Source organism: Mya arenaria, chromosome 2, assembly GCF_026914265.1.
Source record: "Mya arenaria isolate MELC-2E11 chromosome 2, ASM2691426v1".
NCBI classification, from domain to species: Eukaryota; Metazoa; Mollusca; class Bivalvia; order Myida; family Myidae; genus Mya; species Mya arenaria.
The window spans coordinates 42,609,264-42,628,288 of NC_069123.1; the positions used below are offsets into that span (position 1 = coordinate 42,609,264).

Below are 19,025 nucleotides of genomic sequence, written 5' to 3' on the forward strand. Positions count from 1 at the left end.
ACTTCTTTAGTGCCAATCTGGTGTACAGTCCCTTTAATGAAACCGACTCACTTTTTATTTCTTTTGCCTCGAGTGTAAATGTTCAAATGTCAAAACTATATAAGAAAATAAAGTATTATTAATTTATATTATGTATTATTAGATTGACAATTTCATACTCAAACATCAATATTCTTCGGTTAAGCACTGTCAACTGGCCAAATTTCAACCAGATAGCTGTATAACTCCAAAACCCAAATGTCACTGGTATACGTTACATTCCCGAAATAAGAAAAAAAAACGCTATCTATAGAAAGATAATTATGTTTCAAACATCAGAGGAAGGCTCCTAAAGAGATAACTCAGCTGTGCAGATAACTGCATCCACAAGCTCTCAAAGGAATCCTCCAAGATGAGGATTAACCAAAAGATCAGCAGCCCCTTAAATAAACAAAGTGATATTCCATCAGTGGCTCTAGCAATTAATATGTGCAATACCCTTTGGGTTCATGGAAATGACCTGGTCCTGTCAATTATTGCAAACAAAATAATTGCCCTGAGATTAGTTGCAGAAGAAAACTTCTTTAGTGCCAATCTGGTGTACAGTCCCTTTAAGAAACCGACTCACTTTTTATTTCTTTTGCCTCGAGTGTAAATGTTAAAATGTCAAAACTATATAAAAAAATAATGTATTATTAATTTATATTATGTATTATTAGATTTACCATAACATACTCAAACATCAATATTCTTCGGTTAAGCACTGTCAACTGGCCAAATTTCAACCAGATAGCTGTATAATTCCAAAATCCAAATGTCACTGATATACGTTACATTCCCGAAATAAGAAAAAAAACGCTATCTATAGAAAGATAATTATGTTTCAAACATCACAGGAAGGCTCCTAAAAGATAACTCGGCTGTGCAGATAACTGCATCCACAAGCTCTCAAAGGAGTCCTCCAAGATGAGGATTAACCAAAAGGTCAGCAGCCCCTTAAATAAACAAAGTGATATTCCATCAGTGGCTCTAGCAATTAATATGTGCAATACCCTTTGGGTTCATGGAAATGAGCTGGTCCTGTCAATTATTGCAAACAAAATAATTGCCCTGAGATTCGTTGCAGAAGAAAACTTCTTTAGTGCAAATCTGGTGTACAGTCCCTTTAATGAAACCGACTCACTTTTTATTTCTTTTGCCTCGAGTGTAAATGTTAAAATGTCAAAACTATATAAGAAAATAATGTATTATTAATTTATATTATGTATTATTAGATTTACCATAACATACTCAAACATCAATATTCTTCGGTTAAGCACTGTCAACTTGCCAAATTTCAACCAGATAGCTGTATAATTCCAAAATCCAAATGTCACTGGTAAACGTTTCATTCCCGAAATAAGAAAAAAACGCTATCTATAAAAAGATAATTATGTTTCAAACATCAGAGGAAGGCTCCTAAAGAGATAACTCGGCTGTGCAGATAACTGCATCCACATGCTCTCAAAGGAGTCCTCCAAGATGAGGATTAACCAAAAGATCAGCAGCCCCTTAAATAAACAAAGTGATATTCCATCAGTGGCTCTAGCAATTAATATGTGCAATACCCTTTGGGTTCATTGAAATGAGCTGGTCCTGTCAATTATTGCAAACAAAATAATTGCCCTGAGATTCGTTGCAGAAGAAAACTTTTTTAGTGCCAATCTGGTGTACAGTCCCTTTAATGAAACCGACTCACTTTTTATTTCTTTTGCCTTGAGTGTAAATGTTAAAATGTCAAAACTATATAAGAAAATAATGTATTATTAATTTATATTATGTATTATTAGATTTACCATAACATACTCAAACATCAATATTCTTCGGTTAAGCACTGTCAACTGGCCAAATTTCAACCAGATAGCTGTCGAATTCCAAAATCCAAATGTCACTGGTATACGTTACATTCCCGAAATAAGAAAAAAAATGCTATCTATAGAAAGATAATTATGTTTCAAACATCAGAGGAAGGCTCCTAAAGAGATAACTCGGCTGTGCAGATAACTGCATCCACAAGCTCTCAAAGGAGTCCTCCAAGATGAGGATTAACCAAAAGATCAGCAGCCCCTTAAATAAACAAAGTGATATTCCATCAGTGGCTCTAGCAATTAATATGTGCAATACCGTTTGGGTTCATGGAAATGAGCTGGTCCTGTCAATTATTGCAAACAAAATAATTGCCCTGAGATTCGTTGCAGAAAAAAACTTCTTTAGTGCCAATCTGGTGTACAGTCCCTTTAATGAAACCGACTCACTTTTTATTTCTTTTGCCTTGAGTGTAAATGTTCAAATGTCAAAACTATATAAGAAAATAATGTATTATTAATTTATATTATGTATTATTAGATTTACAATTTCATACTCAAACAAATATTCTTCGGTTAAGCACTGTCAACTGGCCAAATTTCAACCAGATAGCTGTCGAATTCCAAAATCCAAATGTCACTGGTATACGTTACATTCCCGAAATAAGAAAAAAAATGCTATCTATAGAAAGATAATTATGTTTCAAACATCAGAGGAAGGCTCCTAAAGAGATAACTCGGCTGTGCAGATAACTGCATCCACAAGCTCTCAAAGGAGTCCTCCAAGATGAGGATTAACCAAAAGATCAGCAGCCCCTTAAATAAACAAAGTGATATTCCATCAGTGGCTCTAGCAATTAATATGTGCAATACCGTTTGGGTTCATGGAAATGAGCTGGTCCTGTCAATTATTGCAAACAAAATAATTGCCCTGAGATTCGTTGCAGAAAAAAACTTCTTTAGTGCCAATCTGGTGTACAGTCCCTTTAATGAAACCGACTCACTTTTTATTTCTTTTGCCTTGAGTGTAAATGTTCAAATGTCAAAACTATATAAGAAAATAATGTATTATTAATTTATATTATGTATTATTAGATTTACAATTTCATACTCAAACAAATATTCTTCGGTTAAGCACTGTCAACTGGCCAAATTTCAACCAGATAGCTGTATAATTCCAAAATCCAAATGTCACTGGTATAGGTTACATTCCCGAAATAAGAAAAAAAACGCTATCTATAGAAAGATAATTATGTTTCAAACATCAGAGGAAGGCTCCTAAAAGATAACTCGGCTGTGCAGATAACTGCATCCACAAGCTCTCAAAGGAGTCCTCCAAGATGAGGATTAACTGAAAGGTCAGCAGCCCCTTAAATAAACAAAGTGATATTCCATCAGTGGCTCTAGCAATAAATATGTGCAATACCCTTTGGGTTCATGGAAACGAGCTGGTCCTGTCAATTATTGCTAACAAAATAATTGCCCTGAGATTTGTTGCAGAAGAAAACTTCTTTAGTGCCAATCTGGTGTACAGTCCCTTTAATGAAACCGACTTGACTTTTTATTTCTTTTGCCTTGAGTGTAAATGTTCAAATGTCAAAACTATATAAGAAAATAAAGTATTATTAATTTATATTATGTATTATTAGATTTACCATAACATACTCAAACATCAATATTCTTCGGTTAAGCACTGTCAACTGGCCAAATTTCAACCAGATAGCTGTATAATTCCAAAATCCAAATGTCACTGGTATACGTTACATTCCAGAAATAAGAAAAAAAATGCTATCTATAGAAAGATAATTATGTTTCAAACATCAGAGGAAGGCTCCTAAAGAGATAACTCGGCTGTGCAGATAACTGCATCCACAAGCTCTCAAAGGAGTCCTCCAAGATGAGGATTAACCAAAAGGTCAGCAGCCCCTTAAATAAACAAAATGATATTCCATCAGTGGCTCTAGCAATTAATGTGTGCAATACCCTTTGGCTATGGAAATGAGCTGGTCCTGTCAATTATTGCAAACAAAATAATTGCCCTGAGATTCGTTGCAGAAGAAAACTTCTTTAGTGCCAATCTGGTGTACAGTCCCTTTTATGAAACCGACTCACTTTTTATTTCTTTTGCCTTGAGTGTAAATGTTAAAATGTCAAAACTATATAAGAAAATAATGTATTATTAATTTATATTATGTATTATTAGATTTACCATAACATACTCAAACATCAATATTCTTCGGTTAAGCACTGTCAACTGGCCAAATTTCAACCAGATAGCTGTATAATTCCAAAATCCAAATGTCACTGGTATACGTTACATTCCAGAAATAAAAAAAAAATGCTATCTATAGAAAGATAATTATGTTTCAAACATCAGAGGAAGGCTCCTAAAGAGATAACTCGGCTGTGCAGATAACTGCATCCACAAGCTCTCAAAGGAGTCCTCCAAGATGAGGATTAACCAAAAGGTCAGCAGCCCCTTAAATAAACAAAGTGATATTCCATCAGTGGCTCTAGCAATTAATGTGTGCAATACCCTTTGGCTATGGAAATGAGCTGGTCCTGTCAATTATTGCAAACAAAATAATTGCCCTGAGATTCGTTGCAGAAGAAAACTTCTTTAGTGCCAATCTGGTGTACAGTCCCTTTTATGAAACCGACTCACTTTTTATTTCTTTTGCCTTGAGTGTAAATGTTAAAATGTCAAAACTATATAAGAAAATAATGTATTATTAATTTATATTATGTATTATTAGATTTACCATAACATACTCAAACATCAATATTCTTCGGTTAAGCACTGTCAACTGGCCAAATTTCAACCAGATAGCTGTATAATTCCAAAATCCAAATGTCACTGGTATACGTTACATTCCCGAAATAAGAAAAAAAATGCTATCTATAGAAAGATAATTATGTTTCAAACATCAGAGGAAGGCTCCTAAAAGATAACTCGGCTGTGCAGATAACTGCATCCACAAGCTCTCAAAGGAGTCCTCCAAGATGAGGATTAACCAAAAGGTCAGCAGCCCCTTAAATAAACAAAGTGATATTCCATCAGTGGCTCTAGCAATTAATATGTGCAATACCCTTTGGGTTCATGGAAATGAGCTGGTCCTGTCAATTATTGCAAACAAAATAATTGCCCTGAGATTCGTTGCAGAAGAAAACTTCTTTAGTGCCAATCTGGTGTACAGTCCCTTTAATGAAACCGACTCACTTTTTATTTCTTTTGCCTTGAGTGTAAATGATAAAATGTCAAAACTATATAAAAAAAAAAATGTATTATTAATTTATATTATGTATTATTAGATTTACCATAACATACTCAAACATCAATATTCTTCGGTTAAGCACTGTCAACTGGCCAAATTTCAACCAGATAGCTGTATAATTCCAAAATCCAAATGTCACTGGTATACGTTACATTCCCGAAATAAGAAAAAAAACGCTATCTATAGAAAGATAATTATGTTTCAAACATCAGAGGAAGGCTCCTAAAGAGATAACTCGGCTGTGCAGATAACTGCATCCACAAGCTCTCAAAGGAGTCCTCCAAGATGAGGATTAACCAAAAGGTCAGCAGCCCCTTAAAAAACAAAGTGATATTCCATCAGTGGCTCTAGCAATTAATATGTGCAATACCCTTTGGGTTCATTCAAATGAGCTGATCCTGTCAATTATTGCAAACAAAATAATTGCTCTGAGATTCGTTGCAGAAGAAAACTTCTTTAGTGCCAATCTGGTGTACAGTCCCTTTAATGAAACCGACTTGACTTTTTATTTCTTTTGCCTTGAGTGTAAATGTTAAACTGTCAAAACTATATAAGAAAATAAATGTATTATTAATTTATATTATGCATTATTAGATTAACCATAACATACTCAAACATCAATATTCTTCGGTTAACCCTTTACTTCATAGATACGCAATTTTACTTATCTATCCATAGCTTCATAGATACGGATCTTAACGTTTTATCCATAGCTTCATAGATACGTAATCCTACGTATTCGTAATGTAGGGGCATTTATTTTCATACCTGATGCTTGTTTATGCGCTATAAATTCATATTCATGAAGTATAAACATCGATAAATACAATGCACTAAAAAAAACACTATGTTACTATTTAAAGAATTTCGGAAAATCGCGAAATAAGGTCACTGGTATCAAAGATGCGTAAAACGTTGACTGCGCAGGTTTGTGGGCATTTCTGTCTCGTTTTCCTCGTGGAAATTTACACAATACTGCAAGTTATAATTAACTACCAATAATACAACTATATTTTATTGATCACGCGCCTGACGTCACAGGTCATGGTTCGAAAACGTGTCAAAATGTCGGCCATGTTGGATAAACAAAAAATCATCTGGCTTGTATAAACAAAGGCCATAAATCATTATATGGGACATATGTGTCACTTCTGTTTCGCTAATCCGGTCATAAAAATGCGCATCTGCTTCTACAAATTGAAAGTAAGTACAAATGTGTTATAAAATAATGACTATCCCTATTGTTAAACTTTGACATGACCCAATTTAACATCGATCAGCTGTTGAAACACGTGTTTTCGAATACACAAGAATGCAATGTAGAGCTAATTTCTGCCCTTGTTAACTTCAGTTTAAAACAACATTCCTGAATAATGTCATTTATATTTCAGTGTTTGTCTGACGAATCGGAACATTCTGGCTTCAATTAAAATGAGTTTGAGACATTGAGTACGACGTCGAGAATTCAGACCTCGGCGTCACGCACACAAGGATACGAGAAATGAGGATTTTTAAAATCAAACCCAAATGACAATACATGGACATGCAATAAACGATATAAATTTAGTAAACAATAACATGCAGGCCTCATTTAGTAGTTGAATAATAACTTTATTTGTTCATTGTAGTGTTAAATAACCGAAAGTTATACGTACTGTGACTGTTGATCAACTTTTTTTTTCTTCTGTATCATATATATAAATATACCGTGCTTCTTTGTTGTGAACTATTTTTTAATTCTGTCCATCTTTGTTTCAATTCAGGTTGCATTAAATGAATTTTAAAAATATGTTGTTTATATAATATTTCGTGTTGTGTTTGATAAATAAGTGTAATAAAAATTAATTTTAATCAAATTTGACATATTTTTCTGTTTGTTTAAGAATATCATGCGGAAATAATTTAGATAACAAAATAAAATTTATATGACTGGATTGGAAATTTAATTCTCTATAAACTTTACATTGATGACTTATTGATTAAACCAAAAGAAATACTAAGAAAATAGGTTTGTAATACATTAGGGTTAAAATTCCAATAATATCAATAATCTCCTATGAAGTAGGGGTACTGATATGAACTGATAAGCCATGAACTGGCAGCCTGAAATGGCTTAGGTTTACATGAAGTAAAGGGTTAAGCACTGTCAACTGGCCAAATTTCAACCAGATAGCTGTATAATTCCAAAATCCAAATGTCACTGGTAAACGTTACATTCCCGAAATAAGAAAAAAAACGCTATCTATAAAAAGATAATTATGTTTCAAACATCAGAGGAAGGCTCCTAAAGAGATAACTCGGCTGTGCAGATAACTGCATCCACAAGCTCTCAAAGGAGTCCTCCAAGATGAGGATTAACCAAAAGTTTAGCAGCCCCTTAAATAAACAAAGTGATATTCCATCAGTGGCTCTAGCAATTAATATGTGCAATACCCTTTGGGTTCATGGAAATGAGCTGGTCCTGTCAATTATTGCAAACAAAATAATTGCCCTGAGATTCGTTGCAGAAGAAAACTTTTTTAGTGCCAATCTGGTGTACAGTCCCTTTAATGAAACAGACTCACTTTTTATTTCTTTTGCCTCGAGTGTAAATGTTAAAATGTCAAAACTATATAAGACAAGTTGCCAGAAATATTTGGACAATTGAATGAAATATGCATGGACTGAAATGACAGCTGATTTGTCATTGGATGCATATGAGGCAGGTCATCTACTGGTCATACCTAATCTTCATGTCAAGTTTGATGACCATAGGTCCGGGAATTGTTGAGTTATCACTCGGACAAGCTTTGGTCTTCCAACAGACCGACCGACATGTGCAAAGCAATTATATAACCCCTCTGCTTCGAAGGGGGGCATAATTAAACTAGATGTTCACTGAAAACTGATACTTCAACTCATGCATTTAGTGACATATAAATTTCTACTGTCTACTATATAAGAAAATAAAATATGGACAATCAGAAAACCTTTTTTCAGCTTACAGTCACACTGACCTTGACCTTTGACCCACTGACCTCAAAATCAATAGGGTTCATCTGCTGGTCATGACCAATAAGCCTACCTAGTATGAGGTCCCTGGGTCAAAGCGTTCTCAAGTTATTGATCGGAAACCGTTTTTCATGTTAAGGTCACACTGACCTTGACCTTTGACCCACTGACCTCAAAATCAATAGGGTTCATCTGCTGGTCATGACCAATACACCTACCAAGTATGAGGTTCCTGGGTCAAAGCGTTCTCAAGTTATTGATCGGAAACCGTTTTTCATGTAAAGGTCACACTGACCTTGACCTTTGACCCACTGACCTCAAAATCAATAGGGTTCATCTGCTGGTGATGACCAATACACATACCAAGTATGAGGTCCCTCGGTCAAAGCGTTCTCAAGTTATTGATCGGAAACCATTTGGTATTCCGACCGACCGACAGACAGACAGACCGACCGACCGACCGACCGACATGTGCAAAACAATATACCCCACTTTTTTCAAAAGGGGGCATAAAAATAATGTATTATTAATTTATATTATGTATTATTAGATTTACAATTTCATACTCAAACATCAATATTCTTCGGTTAAGCACTGTCAACTGGCCAAATTTCAACCAGATAGCTGTAGTATAATTCCAAAATCCAAATGTCACTGGTATACGTTACATTCCCGAAATAAGAAAAAAAACGCTATCTATAGAAAGATAATTATGTTTCAAACATCAGAGGAAGGCTCCTAAAGAGATAACTCGGCTGTGCAGATAACTGCATCCACAAGCTCTCAAAGGAGTCCTCCAAGATGACGATTAACCACAAGAACAGTAGCCCCTTAAATAAATAAAGACATGAGGATTAAACAAAAGATCAGTAGCCCCTTAAATAAATATAGTGATATTCCATGAGTGGCTTTAGCAATTAATATGTGCAATACTCTTTGGGTTCATTCAAATGAGCTGGTCCTATCAGTTATTGCAAACACCAGAGTTCGGCCCTATGAATATCCACAAACACGGTTACCTTCTATTTCTAAACAAATGTGATGTACGACTATTGATTGTTATACTCGCCAAGCCCTCAGTGACCCAACAGTCATCTCAAATTTAGTCGGAACAGCAGCAGTAGATCAATTAGATACAGTCATATAGTACTGTTCTATCACTTTTTGTCACAGCCTCAGCAGAACAAGTCCTAGAAATGTAGATAAAAGTGAAATTGAATAATAAATAGCTATATTTTCTAAAATGGAGATCAGACTCAATTTGATCTTTCCACAGACATGATTTAAAGATAAACATGAACTAAAAAACATGATACAGTGTGTATGTTATCTTTGATTAAGTTCTTTGATTTTTGTGCATATATATCATAGAAATACAAATCATAAACAATAGTAAGCTTCAAATTGGTAACTAAAGAAAAGCAAAAACTCTCTGTAAAACAGTTTTTTAACATTCATATCTCTTCACCCCCCACCCACTAGAGTTGGTCTGCATGATCAAGTGGACCAATCTCTGAGTCAAGAATTTGTTGAACAAATGTTGGTCTAAGGCCACAGTTATTTTTACTATATGTTTCATCTGGACACTAACCTGGCTTTTCACATTTTTCTGTATTCACATCCAGATCTTGGTCAATGGGGGACGGGGGACAGCGGGGTGGGGGGTCTGGCAGAAAACTGTGGTCTTGAGCCTATTTAAATAAAATAAAAATAAAAACTGTGGTCTTGAGCCTATTTAAATAAAAAAAATAAAAACAGACTACAAAACTCCACTAGTTTTTTATATAGAAAATGTCATGAAGCCAAACTGAAATGCTTCAACTTGTCAAATTTATGTTTTTCTGATCCACTTATAAACAAAGGTAACAGAACTGTTCAATTTAACAAAAAACAATTAGTGATCAATGTGTTTATAGACAGTCAAAACACCACAATATGCCAAATTGTCAAGGTGACTTGAAGAATAACTCACAAAATATATATAGGCATTTGCAATCTAATATAAACTACAGCTATCACTCTTGCAATGACTACACGATTGGCCTTGGTAGCCATCTTAGTTCTGGAAGAGATTTTACAAAAATCCTACACCGTATTGAAAACCATTTCAGCACCAAATATGTCACAGAAAATTCCAGAAAGCGCCAGATTGATTTTTGGCTTTCTCAGAATTTAACGCCTATCTTTTTTAAACTTGCAGATTTTCCTTACTTTTTTGACATATCTTGTTCAAATTTAGACAAGTAATAGAAAAACAAAAGACACTTTTACTTCTTTTGTACTGCAAATACTGATTTTTTATATAGCAAAAAATATTTCAAGAATATACATCGACAAAAACCAATCAGCATAAATATTTAACACTTGAATGATTTCCATATATAGTTTAAATATACACATGAACATCTAAAAATCCACCAACATTTCTTCGCAACAAAAAGTGTGATTAATACAACAAAAAGTTTGATTAATACCTTTTTCCAATCACACAGTCTGAAACCATTTATTTTATCCTTTTTGACTAATATTTAAAAATATACACAATCCGGCTTGTTTGATGTTTTTATGTGAATGGTAAAACTCATTGGATTGCATGAAGCACATAGGAATGTCAGTCAGGCCAAATAAAAAAAATGTCTTGTTTCTGGTCACCCGACCGACCCTACTTTTTACCCCCCGACCGTTTTTTTTTTTTTAATAGCGTAAAGACCGTTTTTTATAATTAGCGTAAAGTGAGCCGGGATTCCCGGTCCCGGCGCCGAAGAGTAAACCGCGCTATCCGACAGTAATATTATATTCGTGACGTGTTTTTTATACGGCCGTGTCAAAGATGGCTGGCCCTGCGCAGACGACGTCTGTTACGCATTTGATAGCCATAAAAATAGACAAATGTTCGCACTTCGACGGTTGTAGTGTCATTAAAGTTGCCCATTCGCAAACAACAATAAAAAGTCTTTTCATCGATTTACATGGCGAGCGAGAAAATGTCCGACTTGAAGCTAAATGTTCGGTAAGTTGTATGGTTGTTTAGATATCGTAAAAGGGCCATCGTAAAACAAATAATGCCTCGACCGAGAATGACAGTTTTGGCACCGACATTTTCGTAATTCAAAAGACTACAGTACACTCCACGCGGAACTACCACTTTCCTCGGTGACTCGGAGGCGTTTTTAATTTATCGCGGATTTCCGCCGAGTACGCAACCTTTTTCCTCGCTAAATTTCGCCGAGTTGCACCGAGTTAATCGTTTTCTATGGAGAGTTTTATTGCCGGTAGCGCCGGTGATCGTATCGATTTATTGACCTAATCGCGGAACTCCGCGTTTTGTGCATAGCTACTACAGTACATTGCTTCTGTTAAAATAGTATTAAATAATGAGACATTTAATTTTTCAAAGTACAGTAAGTTTCTTTTTAAAAACAATTATTGTAAATTTTCATCAGCATCGTCAAACAACTGTTGTTTTTCACATTATGTAATTAAAAGATATACCATAGCGTGCGTTTGTGTTTGTTATTGTCATCTTTCTCTTACTATATTAAGGTGTTGAGAACTTAATTAGATTGGAGTAATGAAGGTGTTGAGAACTTTGTAAGTGTGAATATTTTTCGGTCATTATTTCTTAATTTGCATTTTACCACTTATTAATGTATCCGTAGTTATCAATGGTTCTAAACTTATTTATTACGCATATAAGTGTAAATCCTTCATCAAGTTAATTAAAATCCCATTAAACACCATTTTATAAATGCATTGAAATGAATAACACATTCTATCGGCTTCAGATCAAACAGTCTCACTGTGTGACGTCACATAACTCACAGTTTTACCCACGAGGATCTCATGGAGAGCATGTATATTGTTATGCAGGATTAATGTGTCTGAGTGGTGTTTTCGAATGTAACTTAAGTTTTGCATTTTCAACTTTAATTCATCACATTAATTAGTTACCTATATCATTGAATGTGTTGACTTTTATTGAGGATTCAATATTAAGTATAACTGTACATAATTGCTTCTTACAGTCTATAAGTGTGGTAAAGTTTTATTATTGGCAGATCGTTTTACAAAAATGTCATGTCTTTGTTTTCTTAATCCCTTGATTGCCCTTGTTGTTTATTTAATCCTACAATAAATATTTCACACTTCCTCTTTCTACATGCAATACATCGTTTAGGATGGGCATTTACTAATTAACTTGTCAACAGTGGTGTATACGGTTAGGTAAGGTTGAAACTTGGTAAGTGTGAAAGTTACGATTGATGTCCTTTGGATGTCCGAAAATTAGGTACGCGAAATAAATTATTTTTATAAATAATTACGGGTGTAGCAAAAAATATCAAATAAATTGAACAAAATTAGATACAGTGGGAGATTCTTATCGGTTTTCCTCCGAGTTTCGCGGTGTTTTTACCTCCGAGTAACGCGGCGATTGTAATTATACGGTCCACTGATCAGCCTCGGTGGGTGAACGAGTAAAAACGCCGAGGAAAGAGGATTATGATCAATTGGATGTCGTGTCTGCGATGACCAAAATCCGCCGAGGAAAACGGAAAGTGGTAGTTCCGCGTGGAGTGTACTGTATCTATACACATATACAAGGTTTATTTGAATCGGACGAATTAAGGCAAAATAATGCCGACGAAGCGTGAATCATTATGCTGAGTGAATGGATTTAAATACTTCGTCTCTCTCAAATACCGAACGTCATATTAAAACGTTTCATTTTTGGACCTTCGTTTTTAATGTTTTAAAGGATTAAAATTAATTTTCTGTATGAAGAACCATTGACATTACACTTAGTTAGATTTTGTCTCTGTGATGTTTAAATACCCAGTATTACGGTTTCTTCCATCCATGTTTATATTTGTTTTCTGACAAAGAATGACAATTGTTTCTTGAGATTATTTCAAATTCTAGTCTTGGACTTGTTGCTTCTTGTCATGTAATAGTGCTGTTGTTGTTCTGTTAAACTAATAAATACATAAATATGGTTATAAACTTGTGTCCAGTTTCCTTTAAGCCATATTTGATGGTGTTGTATTGGCAGACAATATTTCATCATTTTTCAAACGCTATACTATTTCATTCCAAAGGTTTGAATAAAAAAAAAAAAATAAAAAAAATAAAAAAAAAATAAAAAAAAAAAACCTACCTACCGACCCTGTTTTTTTTGAGGCATGTGACCAGAAACAAGACATTTTTTTTTTTGGCCTAATGAGCTGAAATAGAATTGTGGTTCCTGTACAATGCACTCCCTCTCATTATGATATCACTGTATGAAGTTTTGTTAAATTCCATCCAATAGTTTTCAAGTTATGCTCCGGACAAGAAAAAAGTAACAAAGGGCAGTAACTCTGTAATTAGCTGAAATAGAATTGCGGGTCCTGTACACTGCACTTCCTCTCATTATGATCTATCACTGAATAAATTTTTATTAAATTCCATCCAATAGTTTTCAAGTTATGCTCCGGACAAGAAAAAGTAACAAAGGGCAGTAACTCTGTTATACGCTGAAATAGAGTTATGGTTCTTGTGCACTACACTTCCTCTCATTGTACTTTACCATTGTATGAAGTTATAATAAATTCCATCAAGTAATTTGCAAATTAATGTCTGGAACAAATTGACAGCAAAAAATAATAAAGGGCAATAACTCAGTAATTAGTTTAGCTAGAGTTATGGTTCTTGAACACTGCACTTCCGGTCACTGTGCTTTACTATTGTATGAAGTTCCAATGAATTCGATCCAGTACTTTTCAAGTTATACTCCAGACAAAAAAAAGGAACAAGGGGCAAAAACTCAGTAATAAGCAAGAATAGAGTTATGGTTATTGTACAATGCACTTCCTCTCATTATGCTCTACCATTGTATGAAGTTTAATCCAATTCCAGTAGTTTTTAAGTTATGCTCCGGACAAGGTAAATTGCAACGGACCGACCGACCGACAAACCAACAAACTGACCGATCTCAGGATGACTCCAATATACCCCCTTCAAACTTTGTTTGTCGGGGGTACAAACAAACACATTTGTCCAAAATCTAATCAATTTTAAAATGGTGGTAGAATTGACATTTGTTCAAGTAATTTTCAAGAATCAGGAAGTGAAATAAATGTCGATCATCTAGACGCTTGTATCTGGGTCTATATCGTTCATAGTCTCTTATGAGAGCGGCTGCATGATTGAGACTAGCCGGTGCTTACAAGGGAAAAGGCTACATTCTAATAAACAAATTAGCGCTCGTAAAAAAATAACTATTTTTTTAGATGGAGTGGGCGCAAGTGATAAAAAAAATAAAAATATATTTTTTGCTTTTCTGAAGAAATAGGTGTGGGAAACCCGATGAACAAGTTATTAATTTGGCCTAAAGACCTATTTTTTATTTGACGATGCAATTCTGCAAACTTAGAATTTGAGCTATTGACCTAGTACTTTTTACCAAAAAGACCCATATTTACTTATCAGAGATATCATACATACAATTAACCTGATCAACAGAAACTTTTCCATTTGCCTGAGGAAAAATGAACAATTTATAAAAACATCAGCTTTTCCAATATAGTCTGTCCCAGAGACCTAGTTTTTGACCCTAGATGACACAACACGTCATCTAAGATTTATTTTTCATGACATTGGGAAAATATTTCCTAAGATTTGACTTAGTTTTTAATCTGAGGTGACCCATTTTCACAAATGTTTTAGACAACATGTAGACAAATATTCTGACCAAGTTTCATAAAGATTTGATAGACCTCGCACTTAAACACAATGAAAATTCTGATTGTCGATTTTTTGGCAATTTGTATTCTTTGGACCGTATCGGTACCGCTTTCGTTATCGAATAACATATTCCAAAGGAAAAGATTGTTTGGAACCTTTGAAACTATTATTTAAGTGTTTGACTTAGTACACATTCCGACATTTACACTACTGGAAAAACGAAATTGGATTTGTAAACAAATGGTCATTTGATAATTTCATTGATAAAAACACTTTTAAGCGGTGTTTGATATTTTTTTACACCTGGCCGTGAATACTGTCGGTCAGACAGACCAACCCCATCACAAATTTAGTCGGACTGAGTCAAAATTTACCTGTCAAGACTGTGGGACTGATAGTTTTCGCGATGACTGTTAACATTGTATCCATCTTTGTTTTTGACAAAAAATAAAAGGGATTTAGACATTCTACCGCTTTTGATCCCAATCTTCTGACTTGGAGGCCAAAATCTCCTTCTCTGCCATTGCCAGCGGTTATAATGTCAGAAAATGTGCTACTAACTAGTCATTACATTCAAATGTTGGTGTCCCTTCGGAATCACTTGGAAAAATGGCAAGTGTCGACCCCTGTATATAATTAACAAAGAACGGAATCTTGATGTGGGCCGAGACCATTTTGAAGACTCGATGAGGACCACATAAAGAACATTCCTGCATTCCAATTAAGTTGAAATTGTTCCAATGGTAAAAGAAGTAAAGTTTTTAGCAGAAAAATGGTGAAGACAAAAAAATTCTGACCTTATCACAAAAGCTAATGCTGAGCTTTAATAAACAAGAGGCCCAAAAGGGCCTATGCTCTACTGGCATGGGTTTTGTGGTCATATCAATCCAGAGCATGTATGTATGGGTAAAAGGCAACAGACATATGGTTTATGTTTTGTGTTTGGCTTACCTGAAAACGTAGCACGTTCAACATCTGAGCTCAGAAAGTATTGTAAGCAGATTAGTTCCATGAACTATTTTAATATGTGCCAAGTAAAAGTCATCTGACAAAAAAAAATGCTTTCAAGCTGTACTCATAGTAAAAATTTCTGTAGTTTTAAAAGTTAAAAAAAGTTGGTCAAAAGGTCAAAGTCAAGGGCATCCTAGGACAACATTGATCAATTTGAACAAACATTCACAATCAATTGTGCTGAGATGGATGCATGAACACACAAAAAGATTTTAAAACCTTTCCAGATTTATGTTTACCAAACCTGTGAACCCTGGGTGTGGCCAGTAATGACACCAGGTGCATAACTTTTTCATTCATTCACAACCAATTTTGTTAAGATGAATGCGCAAACTACAGAACTTAAAGCTAAAAAATGGCCTTTGGGCTTTCAACAAGAACAAGGCAGAGTAATTCACAAAATCAGCTGCAGAAGCAAAAAGCAAAATGTCTCTCAAAATCCTAGACTTGCAAATTGTCTCCCTTAACTCTAGACTTGAATTTACATGTACATGTAAACTTGGCTAAAAATAGAATTCGCTCATGCAGACCTGGCTAAAAATAGAGAGCATTTCTTTAAAACTTTCATGGCCCATAATCTAGGCATTCATGGGCGGATCTGGCTGGTTTTCGAAAGGAACCGAGCTCTAATGGATATCTAGATACTGTACAAGTTTCATTGAGATACAATAAAAACTGAAGACTGTATCGTGTTCACAACCAATTGTTTACACAACAATCTGGATCTGGCTGGTTTTCGAAAGGAACCCAGCTCTAATGGATATCTAGATACTGTACAAGTTTCATCGAGATACAATCAAAACTGAAGACTGTATCATGTTCACAAGCAATTGTTTACAGACGTACAGACGCACGACCGCACGGACGCACTGATGCACATTACCATCGCATAAGCTCTTCTGGCCTTTGGCTAAAAACATCCCCTACCCACAATAATATGCAATCTCTGACATAGCATGGTAATGACATAAAATACTCAACAGATACTGGCAGTCTGATCCATCCAGATACTCTCTCAACAGATACTGGCAGTCTGATCCATCCAGATACTCTCTCAACAGATACTGGCAGTCTGATCCATCCAGCTACTCTCTCTAGAAGCATCACCATACTTGTAGCTGCTAGACAACCCATTCACATCCAGGGAGATGGCACTGCAAACAGAGGTACCACATTACTTTTCTCTTCATAATAAGGAAAGTAGTTATTCCTATACCTATCACAACCACTTCCGCCAATCCAACAGCATAATCATCATTCCTACACGCGTGTTTAGTATTAGTTTAGTAGGTAAATGGTAAATTTCTTCTAAATGCACATTTGCTTTTGTATAAATTTAAACCATGTAGAAAATAAATTAACTTCAACTGTGTCAAAAGTTACAGTACTAAAATGAAATGTTATATTTTTATGTAACATTTTTAAGCATTTTATTCCACCAAAGATACTCCAAAATGCAGGAAATCGGTTCTTTCGAAAAAAAAATCTGGAGTGGCAAATATAGGATATAAATTAAGCATAAATAACACCCTATTGTAGTTACAATAATGAGTGTTTCAAGTCTGCTATAGTCAAATCTCATTGACGGCCATTTCACTGTGGACTAACCATGCAAAATGCGCCATTTTAAAATTTGCAACTGAAATTGTTCATGGTTCGACAGAAACAAACAAGCACCTGTATATTGTAACAAGACATAATTTATTCCATTTCACTTAGCGGTGCATCGCAGACACATTGAGATTTGATATTTAAGGGGAAAAGACGAAGAAAAGTGAAGATCACGATGTTTACCATTTTCTCTTCGCGCGCAATTTCTTGAGGCAAAACGTATAGTCACAAACGGATAAAACCGGAACACGGCGAAGCAGAAATACGGTGTATTCGTGTAACAGGAATACAATCGGATTTACAGGAATTCACTAACAATTCATTTATATTTGATAATTGATGTTTTTATTTCATGCATATTGGAATATACTTCATAAGGGATTTATAATTCAAATTTAAATAAAATTTACCCCAAATCGACGTAGTAAAAGCATTTAATAGCCATTTATAATACAACAGAAATCCAATTGGATTACACGAAACCAGTATGTCGATGAGAGGTCAAATTTAAAAATGCAAATAACGTTTATCTATTTCATAAACTTGTAAAATAGGATTATGTAAATGATAATTAAATTTATGCACTAAGAAATCTTGATCTTTATATTTACATGTACAATGATATATAATATATTTCATTGAATTTTCCATGGACCATTTGTGATCGAATACTAGTACTTTTAGGCATGAATGTCTACATAACAATTCAAACTAAAGTCAAGATAATAAATGCAATGTCGTTATTCCTTTTTCTACGCGGTGAGCTGGTATATAGTTCACTTACTTCTCTTCCCAGCTGAAGTTATCATCCCTCAAAAGAGTAAAAACAACCGACTTAAGCAAACACAAAGTCAATATCAAGACGAAGACAATGACCAAGACAAACAGCCAAAGAACTAGACTTCTCAACTGGCTTCAACTGGTAAAGTTCCAAGTTCATCTTTTTCACTTATTTCAAGAAGACTGATTTATTTTCTAAGAGTTTCATTTCAGCCGCTCACACGCCGTGTATTACTGTCCATTCCCGTCATGGGTGACAGCTAGTGCACGGCAATTGCTTAGATGTCCAGTGTTTGGTGTAGTAGACGCGACAAGAATTATTATTCAAGCCCAGCACGGGTGGCAGTGCACATCCTTACTCGATACCACTCAAAATATATTCTTGTTATTTTTGCTTTCCAAGGAAACTTATTAGATGTCCGGTGTTGTCTGCACATAAGCCAATACTATTACTATCGTAGCACAGCAGGGATGACTGTGCGCATTCTAACAATTAAAGTACCATAACAGTTTTACCGTTTATTTCCAAATCCATCTAGGCAAAAATACCTATGTGTATGCATAATATATTTACGAACCATGTTTCTAAACATAGTCAAGGTATAATACATTCAAATCAGCAACTTATCAAAGTCACAACAAATCATGCGACCAAACAATATAGCATCGATATAGTTTTATTTAAGGGTGAAGTAGTTTATGTTGACAATATTACCCTTAATAAATATCATTCTCTTAATTCCATTGTATTATAATAAACATAAATTGCAAAGTTTCTGTTTACAGAAACAGATAAATGCGATTTAAATAA

The 19,025-nt window shown here is 34.7% G+C and overlaps 1 protein-coding gene across 1 annotated transcript in view; it reads right to left on the reverse strand.

The window, feature by feature from the left end:
• LOC128223859 (cadherin-23-like) overlaps positions 1–17,756 on the reverse strand; it is a 33,344-nt gene extending 15,588 nt beyond the window's left edge. The window contains exons 1-4 of the mRNA XM_052933292.1: positions 17,618–17,756; positions 16,805–16,977; positions 9,681–9,780; positions 9,109–9,279 (exon numbers count right to left, since the gene is read on the reverse strand). The gene's annotated coding sequence lies outside the window, so the exon portion shown is untranslated. The remainder of the gene's footprint in view (positions 1–9,108; positions 9,280–9,680; positions 9,781–16,804; positions 16,978–17,617) is intronic.
• Positions 17,757–19,025: the final 1,269 nt, after the last annotated feature.